Source organism: Lygodium microphyllum, chromosome 11 (assembly GCF_053477565.2).
Source record: "Lygodium microphyllum isolate KBCC chromosome 11, Lygodium_microphyllum_v1.1.10, whole genome shotgun sequence".
In the NCBI taxonomy this organism is placed as follows: Eukaryota; Viridiplantae; Streptophyta; class Polypodiopsida; order Schizaeales; family Lygodiaceae; genus Lygodium; species Lygodium microphyllum.
The window spans coordinates 44,395,794-44,411,516 of NC_141145.1; positions in this window are offsets into that span (position 1 = coordinate 44,395,794).

Sequence of the window (15,723 nt, forward strand, 5' to 3'; positions counted from 1 at the left end):
CAAAAGGCCTATCTAGTTGCTGTTAAAGAAGAAGAAGAACGTGGAGCAAAAGAAGAAGAAGAAGAAGAAGAAGACCACCAGAAGAAGGACAAACCTCATCAGCCCTTCTATTCGAATAGACTTTTTTAGCCTTGTATTGCCTAGCCCTAATGCTTCGGACATAAACTTGTAAACTCCTCATGTGGCCTTGTACTACAGCCTCTATACACTTTGTGAGGCCCCTATTACAGCCTCTGGATGTCCACCATGTTTGTGGTACCCACACTTAGCCTTTTCTACAACACCCTCTGGTATTTTGCCATGTTTATGGTGTGCCCACACTTTGCAAGTGTTGCTCTCACTTAAGCCTCTACACACTTTGTACTTTTGGTTGTGATTGAGGAGGGGTGTTGAGATTTCTGCAATCACACCTACTTAGCCTCTTTGTATGGAGCAGTGTGGGCTCAGGACTAGAATCCCATAAGCAGAATAGGAGAAGTGCTATCATCCAGTTTCCTATAAAGCGTTGTACTTGCTCTCTTTTCTAATGCAATGTCATAGTACTTTTGTCCTTCAGTAAAGTCTATGTGTCATTGTCAGTCTATGCACAAGATTGTGTTTATGAGTCCAAGCTTCCATCTTGGAACCTAATTCACTTGTGTAACAGTCAGTCTTGTCAGTGTCTTCATGAACTCACTCTTTCTCTTCCAACCTCCATAGCTTCTGCCTCAAGCCATGTTCTAGATCCATGTTTTCACAGTTTCAACCCCAAAACAAGAGAAAAATAAGAAATTTGTGAGAGAAGATCCGTAACCCAGTGGAGTTAGGAATTTAGATGGTCACCCTAGCATTCACAAAGGGAAGCAACCAAAGGTTTATCTTAGAAAACATAAGAATTATATATCGGATGATCACCCCGGTAGGGAGTAGAAGGCGAATCTAGAAGATCACCCCAAATAGAGATATAGTAACACCCCAAAGAGCAATCCCAAAGTCTATAGAAGCCAAAAAAATGATGATAAGCCCACAATAGCAGAAAGAAACATGCCAATAGTTTTGTTTGTTTTGGACTCATCCAAAGAATCAAATGGATGAGGGCTAGTGACTATTACTATTCCATTAGGAGATCTCTTGAATCTTGTACTAGCTTTCAAGGATTACCTATTGAAGTTGATTAAGTGAGCGTGGCCAGTGTTATCAGAGCTTGAAGTAGTGGATATGACTACTAACACTCTAAAGGTGATAGTTTGAAGAATCCACCAAGAGCAATTATCACTAGGCCCATTGTTTGTTTTGACCATTTTGGTAGTTCTTATTCGGTGCAAATATTAAATCATACAATTGTCCTACTCAACAGTGGATCCAATGTTAACATCATCACATTGGAAACCTATCAAGAATCAATGTTGATGGATTTAAAACTAGCTCGATTCCTAGTTTGAATGGCAAATCAACATTAAATGGTGAGACCACTTGGTATCATATGAACTATACTTTTCGACATTGTTACAATTCAAGTCCTGATTTCTTTAGTTGTGTTAAATATGGAGCACACATGCAAAGGTTACCGCCTATTCTTGGAAAGACGTAAATTAGAATTGAGATAAAGACAAACTCACAATCTACAAGAATCGACATAAAGTCGCTGTGTTCTTGAAAAGTGTTACCCCTCCCTCACCACAATGTAAATTGACTGAAATAGTCAATATGATAGAAGGCTTAAGTGATGATGAGGAGGAATTTCTAAAGGCTAATGTAGATTTGCAACTGTGGTGTCTAATTAATGTATTATAGATTAGTGAATAGTGTATGCAGCCATAGACCTAACAAAACCCTGGAGAAGGAGGAGAAGGACAACATTCCAAATAGTTTCAAAATCTAGAACCCCAACTGTGAGAAGGAAGATGATGATATTGATGATATTGTTGAAGCTAATATTAAAAAAAGTATTGATATATGAGTGCAAGTTCGAGGTACAAATGCACAAGGGCACAAGACTAAAGGAAGATGAATTAGACACAGTGTCTCTTGGTCTAGAAAATTTCAAACCAATGAAGATCAGTGCCCAATTGGCATCGCAATTCCACGAGAAACTCATCGGTTTATTAACTGAAATTAAAGATGTGTTCTCTTGGGAGTACTCAGAGATGAAAGGAATGGATCTTAGATTCTACTTGTTGAGAAACATGCAGGATCTAGAGCATGGCAGTGAGTTATGGTGGATGGAAGGAGAAGTGTGGACTCGTGATGGAGAAGACAAAGACACTGTTTGTTACACAAGTGAATTAGGTTCCAAGATTGAGACTTGGACTCATAAACACAATCTTGTGTATGTGGACAATGACATTGACACTTCACTGAAAAGAAAAGAGTACTATCATTGCATTAAGAAAAGGAAGCAAGTACAATGCTTTATAGGAAAGTAGGAAACTGCAGTAGGCACCACTATGCATATGGGATAGGTTAGCCTGCATGTCCTTGGCCCTGAAGCTCCATACAAAGAGGTTGTTTAGTGAGTGTGATTGTTGATTCTCAACACTCCTCCTCAATCACAACTAGAAAGGCACAAAGTGTGTAGAGGCTGTAATGAGAACCACCTGCAAAGTGTGGGCACACCACAAACATGGTAGACACCAGAGGCTGTCGCAGAAAAGGCTAAGTGTGGGAACCAAAACATGATGGACATCCAGAGGCTGTAACAGGGGCCTCAAAAAGTGTAGAGGGACTGTAATGCCAAGTTACATAAGGAGTTTACAAAGCTTATGGCAGGAAGCATTAGGGCAAGGAAGTACAAGGCTTTTAAAACAGTCTATCAGAGTAATGAGAGTAAAAGGACTGATGAGTCTTGTCCTTCCAATCCTAGTGGTCTTCATCTTCATCTTCTTCTTCATCTTTTGGTCCATGGTCTTCTTCTTCTTTCATAGCTGCAAGATAGGCCTTTTGGGACCTCTTCCTAGCATGACAGAACTTCTCAGTATGTTCGGTCTTTTGCAAAAGTCACAGAAGAGCGGTTCCTTTTTACCTTTGTATCTATTGTTTACATATAACATTTGTTTATCCTTTGAAATACTAGGCTCTTCTTTGCTTTTAAGTTTCTTTTCTTCCTCTAGCAGAGAGGCTTTAATATCAACAAGTTGAGGATCAGGCATATTGGTTAGAGTGGTTGATACATTATCATAAGCAGGAGGCAAACTTTTTAGCAAGACACCAATACAAACATCTTCATCCATTTTTAGCTTTATTCCTGCAAGTTGAGTAAGAAGGCTTTCCATGTAGTTCAGATGGGATGTCAGAGATGTATGAGGCTTCATATCAAGTCAGAAAAATTCAATTAATAGACCATACTTAGATGACTTTGACTGTGCACCAAATAGGGTATCCAATTTATCCCAAGTGTCATGGGACGTGTCACAGGCATCCACATGATGGATGTAGCTATCATCCAATTCCAGTTTGATGATGGCTTGTGCCTTGTCATCATTCTTCTGCCAAGTAACTGCAAGGTCCATATCTCGGGGTTTCTTCTCTTTGCCATTTGTGATGGCCCAAAGACCCTTCTTCATCAAGATGAGCTTGATGCGGGTTTGCCACATGTGGAACCCGACTCCTTTGAATCGAGCATTTGGAGAGTCTTTTCCCATGTTGAGGTTGAAAGATTAGCAGCAAATCAACACCAGAATTTTGAGATTTTATCAGTAGAAGAGCAGATTGCAATGTGTCAAGAGACACAGTTAATGACAGTGTGAAAACACACTATGCCAGTGTTGATGTTTGAGCTTGATTCTTCTTGTTCGGGATTGTTCCGTCGTTCTTCAATCTTCTCAGGTCCTTCCCCTCCTTGATTTGATGCTGGGTCAATGGATTAGAGTGGGCTTTAGCTTGGTTTAGTGTCAGGAGTGAGAAAAATGAGGAAAAAAGAAGCTTGAGAGATTTTGGCTATGGCTGACAGTTTAGGGTTTCAAATAGGGGCCTAGTTTTTTGCAGATTGCAGGAGCTATGGTTGATCATTTCCAAAACTTTTCTTATGGAAATTAATCTTACTTCAAGCTCTTCAAAAGCCCTATCCTCCTCGTCAAGATCGCGGCCTATATGGTGCGCGCAGAGTGGACGAATAGGCACGGCACAGATTTGGGCAGCGATGTCGAATGTCTGCAATGCCAGGGCTGTAGATCACCAATGTGGTCGATTTTTGTGCCAGGAGGGATTTCCCTAAGTAGAGGAAGATATGTCTAGAAGAAATTTCATGAAGATATGCTCTACAGAGAGAGATATGAAGGCTCCATGGAGGGTATGTCCTGCAGGTCACAGTTGAAGACTATGGCAGTGAGTGGGAATTTTCAAAATGCTGAGCTTCAGATAGCCAAATGTCATGGATTGATGTGATACAGGGAAGCTTTGTGAGTTGGGGAATACTTTTCCAGAAGGAAGCTCCAAGAGATTTGACATGTGGAATGAGATATAAGCAGCTCAATCTGACAGGGTGCTGCTGGCTATGGCTGCCATGGAAGCTTAAGTGAGGGTAGAGTTGGGAGATGAAGTCATGGGATGGAACTAAGCTGACTAGATATTAACATGAGCTGAGCCATGCCTGATTGGGCTCTAATACCATGTTGAGAAACATGCGGGATCTAGAGCATGGCAGTGAGTTATGGTGGATGAAAGGAGAAGTGTGGACTCATGAGGGAGAAGACAAAGACACTGTTTGTTACACAAGTGAATTAGGTTCCAAGATTGAGACTTGGACTCATAAACACAATATTGTGTATGTGGACAATGACATTGACACTTCATTGAAAAGAAAAGAGTACTATCATTGCATTAAGAAAAGGAAGCAAGTACAATGCTTTATAGGAAAGTAGGAAACTGCAGTAGGCACCACTGTGCATATGGGATAGGTTAGCCTGCATGTCCTTGGCCCTGAAGCTCCATACAAAGAGGTTGTTTAGTGAGTGTGATTGCTGATTCTCAACACTACTAGCACTAGATTCTCTTGAAATCGAATACTATTCCAATCTAGATGCAACTATTGAGAGACATAGAGAAGGGTTGGAGCAACAGAGAGGAGCAATGTGCTCTCTTCTCATTTTCTTTATTATTCCATAACGCATAACTGAAGTGAATACAACACACTAAATGTCTTATAGACCATTCACACACAGCCTAACGTCACCGACTTATTTAATGTCCCACACTTGTTGATACAACTGGACATATGATTGAGTGTCAGTTACACACATACTAAAGATAGAAGATCTTGAAGTCTTAAGACTCCCCCTCAAGCTCAAGACAGCCTCTGCACACCAAGTAGCTGTCGAAAAACACTAAACTTATCTTTACCTAAAGACTTGGTAAAGATATCTGCAACTTTTTCATCATTTTTCACATGCATAAGATCTACTTTCCTTGCAAGAACCATCTCTCTGATAAAATGGTAGTGTACCTCAATGTGTTTATGTTGAGATATCGAGCTCCACTCATGATATGCCAGGGTGACCGTTGTGCGTTTATATTCGTGGCTAGATGACAGCTATCCTTATCTATTCTAGTTCGTGGCTCAGTTAGTATGCCACCTTAGTTAGTTGAGTTTGGTTTGAGACCCATATATAGGGTTCTTCTATTTCTATGTACTTGAGTTATTTTTGGCTTACATAACTAAGAAGAGGAAAACTGTTTTCAGCCTCCACCTTTGTGTGTATTCCCCCATTATGCAAGCAAGAAAGCTACAAGTGAGACTCCTTCCTTCTCTCCCACAATCTTGACATGGTATCAGAGCCTTGTTCGTGGTAAGGAGCTCAAGAAAGCAAGCCAAGCTCGTGGTGTTCTGGTAAGAGGAGCAGTATTGCTTTCATTTTCTATTTTGGGAGCAGATCTCTGCAGGTAGCACAGCCAAAAATTACAAGAGTGCATTGTCTCAGGTTGAGACGCCCTTCGCGGTGAAGCAAGAGGGCAATATATGCTGCGGGAAAGGGCTTTAGCCCAAGGTGACCCTGTTTTTTTTATTTGAGGCCATTTCGGGGCCTGTTTTGGAGGTGGAAGTTTTCTGCACGCACTCAGGAAAAAGCCCTATTTTATGCTGTGCGACCACTGTTCTACAGGTCGGTGAAAAGTTACCACAGAAATTGCATCGTATGCTTGTGTGCAGAGACATTGGGAGTTACAGAATCATCCTTGGTTCCTGTATATGCAAAATCGTCACTAGGAAGTGACTGTGTAGTCAAATACCACTTTCGCCGGTTTTGCATATTTGCCCTTGTGAGGGTGAAGCTGTGTTTTTTGCAGTGACAGAATTTTTTGCAGTGTTCTATAATGGCGTCTGATTCTCTTTCACAGATTGTAACTGAAAAGCTTGACAAGAACAACTTCCAAGCATGGAAGTTTAGAATGACGAATTTCCTTATGGGAAAAGGATATTGGGAATTTGTTGTAGGAAATGAAGAAGAACCAGTTCTTCCTGATGTTCCCAATCAACAGCAAATGCATGCATTTAAAGCATGGCATGAGAGAGCCAGGAAAGTTATGTATTGGCTATCTATCAGCATTTCAGACTCTATGATTGTGCATATTCAGGATGCAAATACGCCAAAGGAGGCATGGGATACTTTGTCAAAAATGTATAGCACAAATACGCAAGCCAGGAAAATGCAGCTCAAGCAAGAGTTGCATAATGTACAAAGAGAAAATATGAGTATCAATGACTACCACATGAAGGTGAAGAAGATTGCAGATGCACTTGCTTCCATTGGGTCGCTAGTGGAAGATGATGATTTAGTTTCTGTGACCTTGAATGGTCTAGGAAAGGATTATGCACAGTTTCGAACATCCATTTTAGTTCGTGAAAGATTTTCCTGATTTTGAGGAGTTGATTGCTCTTTTAATTTCTGAGGAGCAGAGAAATGGTGGTGCATCTTCTTCAGGAGGAACTTCAAAGGAAGCTGTCTTCTACTCAAATGCTGGAAGAGGTAGAGGCAGAGGTAGAGGAGGCCGATCTGGAGGCCATGGTAGAAATCAGAATATGCAGCAAACTCAAGAAAACCAGTCCTATGGAGGAGGACGTGGTAACTCTAGAGGTAGGGGGAGCCAAAGAGGTCGTGGTGGATGGCAAAGAGGCCAAAATGCAAATAGAAATGTTGAATGCTAGTACTGTGGTAAAATGGGTCATATGGCTAAGGACTGCTATAAAAAGCAGAATGACATCATGAATGGAAAATTGCAACAAGGTAATTATGCATCTTCTAGTGGACAGGGTGATGACAGAAATGAGCATTTGTTTATGGTGTAGCACATGAACAATTCTGTGACAAGTGCAGAAGAAAGCAATGATGTATGGTATGTTGACTCAGGTGCACAAACCACATGACAGGTCATGCAGAATGGATGGAGGATGCAAGGAAAATGGAAAAACCAGGATTTGTGGAGACTGGTGATGATACTGCACATCCTATTGTGTAGATTGGAAAATTTCCTTTGTCTATGCAGGATGGGAAAAAGAAATACATGTCCAATTTATTTCATGTCCCAAATATCACCAAGAATCTGGTTTCTGTTGGTCAAATGGTTGAGCAGGGCTTGCAGGTCAGATTTAATCCTCATGGATGCTTTGTTGAGGATATGAAAAATAAAGGTCGCTTGATAGAAAAAGGAAAGAAGAAGGGCAGAATGTTTACGTTGGATGCAGACATGCCTGAATTGAGTGCAGCAATGTTTGCACATGGGACCGGTGTAGTTGCAGATATTGATATCTGGCATAAATGCATTGGTCATGTTAATGTACATCGACTTAAATCAATGGAGGCCCAAAATATTGTTGCAGGATTGCCTAAATTCAAGGTTGCAGAAATGCATAAGGTATGTGAAGCCTGTCAATTTGGAAAACAAGCAAGGAAACCATTTCCTAGACATGTACAAGAGAGTAAGAAGCCATTGGAATTAATCCACTCTGATGTGTGGACAACTAAAGTTGCATCTCTTGGAGGCTGTCATTATTTTGTTACTTTTATTAATGACTATAGCAGAAAAGTTTGGGTGTATTTTATGAAAAAGAAAAGTGAAGTTTTTGGGCATTTCAAAACTCTTAAAGCTATGGTTGAAAAAGAAACAGGCCTGCAAATAAAATGCCTAAGGTCAGATGGAGGGGGAGAGTACCTCTCAAATGAGTTTGCAAGGTTCCTGCAGGAGCATGGCATAAAGCAACAATATTCATGCAGTCATACCCCACAACAAAATGGAATTGCAGAAAGGAAAAATATGCATATTGGAGAGGTATCTCGTCCCATGCTCAATGAAAAAGACTTGCCATATTTTTACTGGGCTGAAGCAGTTGCTACAGCAGTCTACATAATGAACAGGATTCCCACTGCAGCAATACATGGGATGACTCCAAAGGAGAGGTATACTGGTAGGAAACCAGATATTTCTCATTTGAAGATTTTTGGTTGCATTGCCTATGTTCATGTGTCAGATGAGTTGAGATCCAAGTTGGATCCAAAAGCTGAGAAGTGCATCTTTATTGGTTACTCTCTGAGCAGAAAGGGTATAGATGCTATAACCCCTCTAATCGTAAGTTTACAGTGAGCAGAGATGTTGTTTTTTATGAGATGAGTAGCTGGTATAAACCAGTAAATGTGATTGATAATGTAGATGCACAAAATGGTAATGCTGCACAGAATTCACAGCAGCAGTCACAAGATATTAGTGGACCTGGAGCGTCCTCTAGCAGTGGTTCACATTCTTTGCCATGGACAAGCAGATTGAGATCAGGAGAATCTTCTCAAAGCAATGCAGATAGTGGTATTCAGGTATCACGAAAAGGAAAAGAGAAGGTAGATCAGTCCATGTTTGATGTGAATGCAGGTCACTCTTATCTGGATGGTGAATCCAGTGGCTCAGAACAGAGCATTGATGATGAGTTGGGTATTCCTTCTATTGTTACATCTAGAGTAAGGAAAACCAGGGATGTTTTGAGAGCACCTGGGAGTGAACCTACTTTGCGCAAGTCTACCAGAGTGTTAACGGTATTTTGAGAAGGCTGCAGAAAGCGCAAGTGCTGGATACTATTTTTTGGTGGATTACTATTTTGTGGAGCTTCATTGTATTACTTTGGGCACTTGTGTATTACTTTTTACTCATGGACATCATCGGACTATCATGGTTGTATTGTTTTGTGAGAGCCAGGGCTCACTCCCGTGCACATTGTATTTATCACCCGTAGTTGTATTTGTCGCACCCACATGTGTTGCATGGGTTGTGCACATGTAATTGTGATTAGAATAGTGTAGGCTTGGTCTATTTAGGCTAAGGTTCAAGCATGTTTCAAGGATTGACCGGCCTAAAGCCCACTATGTGGATAGGATGCCCAAAGAGGGTGCAAACCCTAATTCATAGTTGTGGAAACCCTAAACGCAAAAGGGGCGCAAACCCTAACCCTAACCCTAAATGCAAAAGGGGCGCAAACCCTAACCCTAATTCTATGTCTATATAAGGTTGGGAGGTCTCAGTTGTATTCACCCCCTTTGGCACATTCATACTGCGGAAGCTCTGTTAGTGCAACCATTCAATCTTTCTATTCTATCATCTTGCTTCCATTGTGTTGAGAGTGACTGAGAGGGAGAGAGTGAGAGGTGTGTTGAGCGAGGGACTGAGGGAAGGTAAAGCTCTTCGTCGTCTTCTTACTTTTCTCGTCGTCTCTACTAGCTCTTCGACTCGTTGGTGTGCTTGGTGGTGGATGCGAAGAAGCGACAGCATCGGATCGTGTTGATCGTGGTCGTGGAACTATCTTCGAGCCTTTGAAAGGTAAGTTAGGTGAGTTCACTACAACTCAAGCTAGTCTTGTGTCCTTGCTTCCTTGGGTTGGAGAGGAGAATGCTTGGTTAGTTAGAGTGGAGCGTGAGAGACAAGGTGAGAGATTGTCGCCAACGTGAGTTGCAGCTTCTGAAAGAATAGAAGTCCGTCCAAAGTCCCGACTATTGGTGCGTTTTCCTCAACATTTTGGTTCCATTGCCGGGACCTAGGATGGTGCAACCGCCGATGTTCTCACACTCCCATAGTGTGGCGGAATAGGAGGCTTGTGCATGGGCATGGATAGGATCGATGTGGTTCCGATCATCCGCGTTTGTGGGTAGCTTCCAAAACCTATGCGGCTAGGTTAGGAAGGGCCAAATCGGAAGGAACCGGTTTGTTGGATTGAGATTGGAATAGGGTAGAATAGAAGAAAACACAAACCATAAACTCAAAAACACAAAAACACAAGAAAACACAAAACTCAAAACTCAAAACTCAAAGCGCTCTTCTTGTTGTTGGACATCTTGTGTGGGAACGTTGGGAGATGAGGGTTCATCGTTCTTGCTTGTCATTGGTTACATACATGTTTATGGTTGAGATCTAACCAAATATATTACTTGCCTTTGTACTCGTCTTCTAAAGTTCTTGGCTTGTGAGGTAGAGGAAGGAGAAAGCAAAGAAGGCCAAGAAGAAGTAGATAGAAGATGGTTGGGAAAAAGAAGAGATAGATGAAAAAAAGGGTGAAATAGAGAAAAAGGAAGGGCAAGAGGTAGTGAGGAAGAGAGCTAGAAGAAGAAGAGTAAGAAGAAGAGAAGAAGAATACAAGAAGAAGAAGAAGAAGAAGAAGAAGAAGAAGAAGATGCAAGGATTGAGATAGAAGAACGATAGAAGAAGAAGAAGAAGAGGAGGATAGAAAAACAAGAGAAGAAGAAAGTAAGAAGGAGTGGGGAAGAAGAATAAGAGAAGTGGAAGAAAGAGGGGAAGAAGGTGAATAAGAAGAATAAGAAGAAGGGGATAGAAGAAGATAAGAGTACGAAGAAGAGGAAGCGTAGGAGAATATGAGAAGTTGAGGAAGAAGACTAGGAGAGAAGGGAAGTGGAAGCAGTTGAGAAGGAGAAGCGGATTAATGAGAATAAGTAGGGAAGTCGGCCAGAAGGGTCGGTAGGGGAATAGGAAATATATATATATATATATATATTCTCTCTTTTTTTTTCTCACCCTTGCTCTAATGCATCAACTCGCACCACCTCATTCGCACCACCTAGGTCATACTCATTCGCACCACCTCATTCGCACCACCTAGGTCACACTCATTTGCACCACCTAGGTCATTCGCATTCGCACCACCTCATTCGCACCACCTAGGTCACACTCATTCGCACCACCTCATTCGCATTCGCACCACCTCATTCGCACCACCTAGGTCATACTCATTCACACCACCTCATTCGCACCCACCTAGCACCTTATTCACTCGCACCACCTCTTATCACTCACTAGTACCACCCCAACCCTAATCCCTCACAAACCCTAATTATCACTTGCACCAATCACCCCTCACTCATACTCCTCTCTCACTAATCCCCCACTTACTTCTCCACACTCATCTCTCACTCATCCCTACTCACTCATCCTCTCTTAACTCTCACTGACATTCCCACCCATAGTCTCTTAACCTATGCCTTAAGCTTCACTCCTACTTGTTTTACTCACATTCTAAATTTGAACCTCTTGCTTTAAGTATTGGTATCAAGTGCCGTCCTTACTTGCCATATTGTCATCATGACCTGGTTGTGATACTTGGCGGAATTGCTTGTCCCCATGCACATTGTATTTGAAAGGAAGAAAGCTTGATTTCATACTTCGTGTGTTTTTCTTTAAAAATGGAAACGATAAAGAGAACGTGTGTATTTGACCAATATTGAGAGAACCCTTCAGGTACTTTTTCACTCGCACTCAACAACTCAACAAAACAACCAATTCGGACGTTCTGAAACATTTGAACCATCATTCACTGAGGACCATTGCTAAGACCTAGGTTAACCTCTCATTGATTTAGTTGTATGCGCTTGCGAAACGGCAAGGTGATCCTCTCTCCTCCTAGGGAGCAGAGCCCTAGCCCCGAGACTCTTACTGTCCCAACAACCTTCACAATGGATGAAGCAACATTTTTAGACTCTCTTCCACAAGATGTCCGAGAATCCTTGGATAGCTACCAAATAGCTGCATGCTTTGATCGTGCTCGACTCTCCCCAGCTGACCTTGAGGAAAAACTCATGATCCTCAAAGACCAAGGAACTAGTACTTTTAGCAAGATCCTCGAATACACCATGGACACAAAGTAAGAACTTTTGAACATGAAAACCAAACTGGATGGGATCAAGCACATGTTGCTGAATGCTAGAACATCAGGATCATCCACTAATACTTTAACGGACCTCGTCCAACGCAGGCTCTTTGATCATACCGACTTGCTCACTGTGGGAGCTCACATGGCTCAAACACTGCTTACTGGGATGGGTAACACACTTGCCCAATGAGACCAAGCCAAAGTTCCCCTAGTGGCCAAGCAAATTGATAAGTATCGTGCTGGCGACGACCCATACAGCTTCATAGAGCAATTTGAGCAAGTTTGCAAGGCCAATAGCCTTATAGGCAATGCCAAGCAGGCTCAAGCCTTTGGGCTTTGCATGGGCGAGAAGGGTCATACTTGGTTTACTGGCCTCGATCCAGCTGAGAAGGCTTCCTTCGCAGTTCTTAAGACTCTCTTCATAAAGCGATTTGCCGAGGCAGGCTAAGGGGACAATTTAATTGTCCGACTCATGAATATTGAACAACATGACGAAGAGAGCATGAGAGACTATGTGTCTCAATTAAAAGGCCTCTACAAGAGAATCCCACTAGCTGAAAAACTAGCTGCTAATGCAGTCATGAAGGCTTTCATCAAGGGTATCCGTGATGAAAAGATCTATGAGACACTGGCTAGCAATTCCATGCTAGATCGAGCAAATCTCAATGGAGTCTTAGATGAAGCAATCCGCATAGAAGACCTACACAAGGAGAGAACTCGCGACAAGAAAGGAAAAAGCCTAGAATCTGAATCCCAATCTAGTAGAGGCAAACTTGAGATAGAAAACACCCAGACTCAGCATCTCATGGCTGATGTGATGAAGCAACAGCAAGAGCTCTTAAAAATGATCGACTCATTCAGGCAGCCTCAACCGTACCGACAAAACGTGCAGTGCATACATTGCGGCGGTGATCACTTGCCATCCGAATGCTCTCGACAGAGTAGGACCTGCACAAATTGTGGGCGGTTTGGTCACGAAGCTTCTACTTGTAGAGCACTTAGGCGGCTTCCCTATGCTGCACCCTACGCAAATCGTGGGTTTCCATACCCTAGACCTCAGCAGATGGCTCTTCCTGCTCCTCCTGACCATAGACCTATACCTCCTCGAGCTGACATTAACCCATCCGGCATCCCACGGCCTCCGGGCCCTATCATAACTCACCCACCTAGTGATCCCCCTATCCACTATGTTGAAGAGCCCGTTGAGGACGATGATTACACCAACCCATTTGTCTCTTATGACGAAGAAGGAAATGTGGTGCTCATGGACTATAGACCAATCCCGATCATGATGTTGGGACGGGGTCGAGGGCGCGGCTTGATACAACCCCGTGAGACTCTTGCCTGCTGGACTTGTGGCCCAACCTGGTCACATCTCCACACGTTGCCCGCAAAAACAAGAACAATCAAAGGAGAACGAATCTGATCAAAGGTGTTCTGAGTGTGGAATCACTCACATGTATTCCGATTGCCCGAAGCGGAAAGCTAGCTCTAGCAAAGCTATTGTTCCCACTGTTCCCTTGACTCTCTTTGCAGTAGAAATGCTGAAAGATGAGGATGTGATTCCCATTCCGATTAATGCCATTACCTGAGCACAAGCTAAGCAGGGTGGCGTCAGTATCCCTGGCCCATCTCTAGCTACTGGCTCTACCATTGGAAAGAAGAATGCAAAGAAGAAAACTAAGCATGCTGCTCTCAAACTCAAGAGTGACGGGGTGACTTCAGTTCCCGCAGTTGCCTCGAGTGGTGAGCAAGCCACGTCTGCTCCACACACAGAAATGGTTGCTTCAGCCAAAGTAGGTGAATACCCCGAGCATCAACTTAAGTTGATTAGCAAAGTAAAGAATTGGGTGGAAGAGGCTCCAACTAAGATTAGGGCTGAAGAAGCCAAGGATAATTTGCAACCACATGGCATCAATAGCATACTTCCCTTGGCCTCAACAATTGGCCCTAACACCTTTGGACGACCCGCTACCGACCTTGGTGCACAACCACTTGCCCAAGGTCAACCAAGGAAGTTACAGTATCAGGAAGTAGGCCCTGGGTTGCTAGCTGCCTTAGCCTCTACCAGTGTTTCCATCCCATTGGGCATGCTCTTCAAGAACAATCCTACCATTTGGACAACATTCAAGACTTGGATTGATGGAAGCACCAAGACCCAGCCTATTGAGGACGACCCCCAACATCCATTGCCTCGCTCCCCTCCTACCCCCGTCCTCGGAGCTCTTGGAGTTGCTATGTTCTGGGAGGGCGCTGAACAACATGCAGTAATCCTTTTGGAAGCACTTGGTGATTCCACGAGAAGAGGCATTATCGATACTGGAGATGGTGTCAGCATCGTGAATCAAGCAGTACTTAAGGCATGGGGCAACCCTCCAATTGAACCTGTCCACTTTAATCTCACCGTTGCCGATGGTTCTAAGGTCCGACCCTTGGGCATGTTGAAGAACTGGCCGGTGAAGATCGCTGGTGTTAGGTTCTGTGTCACATTTGTAGTCATGAAAGGCGTTGACTATGACCTATTGCTTGGCCGACCCTGGATGCGTAATGCACGACTCATTGAAGATTGGGGAAATGGTCTAGTCTTTTTAGGAAATCGTATTGAGGCTGTACGCATTGAAATGGATAGCTGGAAGATTACCTCAGTCGACCTAGATGCTATCTCCAGCCTATTGCGTGGTGACACCATCTGTCCCCCAACCCAGAAGCCCTTAAACAAATATATTCCATGTCTGGAAGATGACCTTGGAGTTGCCCTTCACGGAAGAGGGAAAGTACAAAGAAGCTAACAAACGTTTGAGTCGCCATAGACTTAAGGAAGCCCCTGTAAACAAGCTCGATATTCCTGATGAACTTCCTTCTATGCCGTTGTTGATGATGCATGCTGGACCATCATGCACATCTAAGCCAAAAGGTTTCTGTGTACCTACTGATCGCCTTGAGCTCTGTAAACTCCTCTTCTCATGGAGACCAGCCTTCAAGAATGTGCCTGAGGCTAACCTACTGATCTTTGAAGAGCTTTTAACGTGTCCCGTATGGCATTGGACTGAACTTCATCAAGTTTTGTTCGATTATCATAATAACCTTTTTGTCTCCATGATGCCTCCGGATGACTCGGACATAGAAGAGGATGGTGACTTTGAAGATGACCCGACTGAGTATGCAAGTGATACCGGTTCTGATGTAGACTATGACTCTAATGGAAGAACCATTGAGCAAATCACAGTTGACCAAAAACCCTCCAAAAGCCCCACTTTTCACATTGATGCTGGCCTGGTCTGTGTTAAATCCGATTTAGAATGGTTGGAATACTTGCAAGCCATGGACTATGCACAGCTGGAATCCTATACTTTTGACCCCACTTCCAACCCTGATTTGTTTACTACCGAGCCCTCAGACAACCTCCCTTTTGATGCTCCACCGACGTCAAAGGAGTCTGATTCTGAGTTCGATGCTAGTACCGACTCTGATCCTGAAATCCCTCAGCCCACCCCAGCTCCACGCTCTAAGATGAACTTTCCGGTTCACTTGAGAAGGATGCATCTTAAGAAAGCTCCGAAGAACCCTGACTCTGACACAGGCTCTCAACGTAAGCCCCAAGATCTCCCTAAACGCTT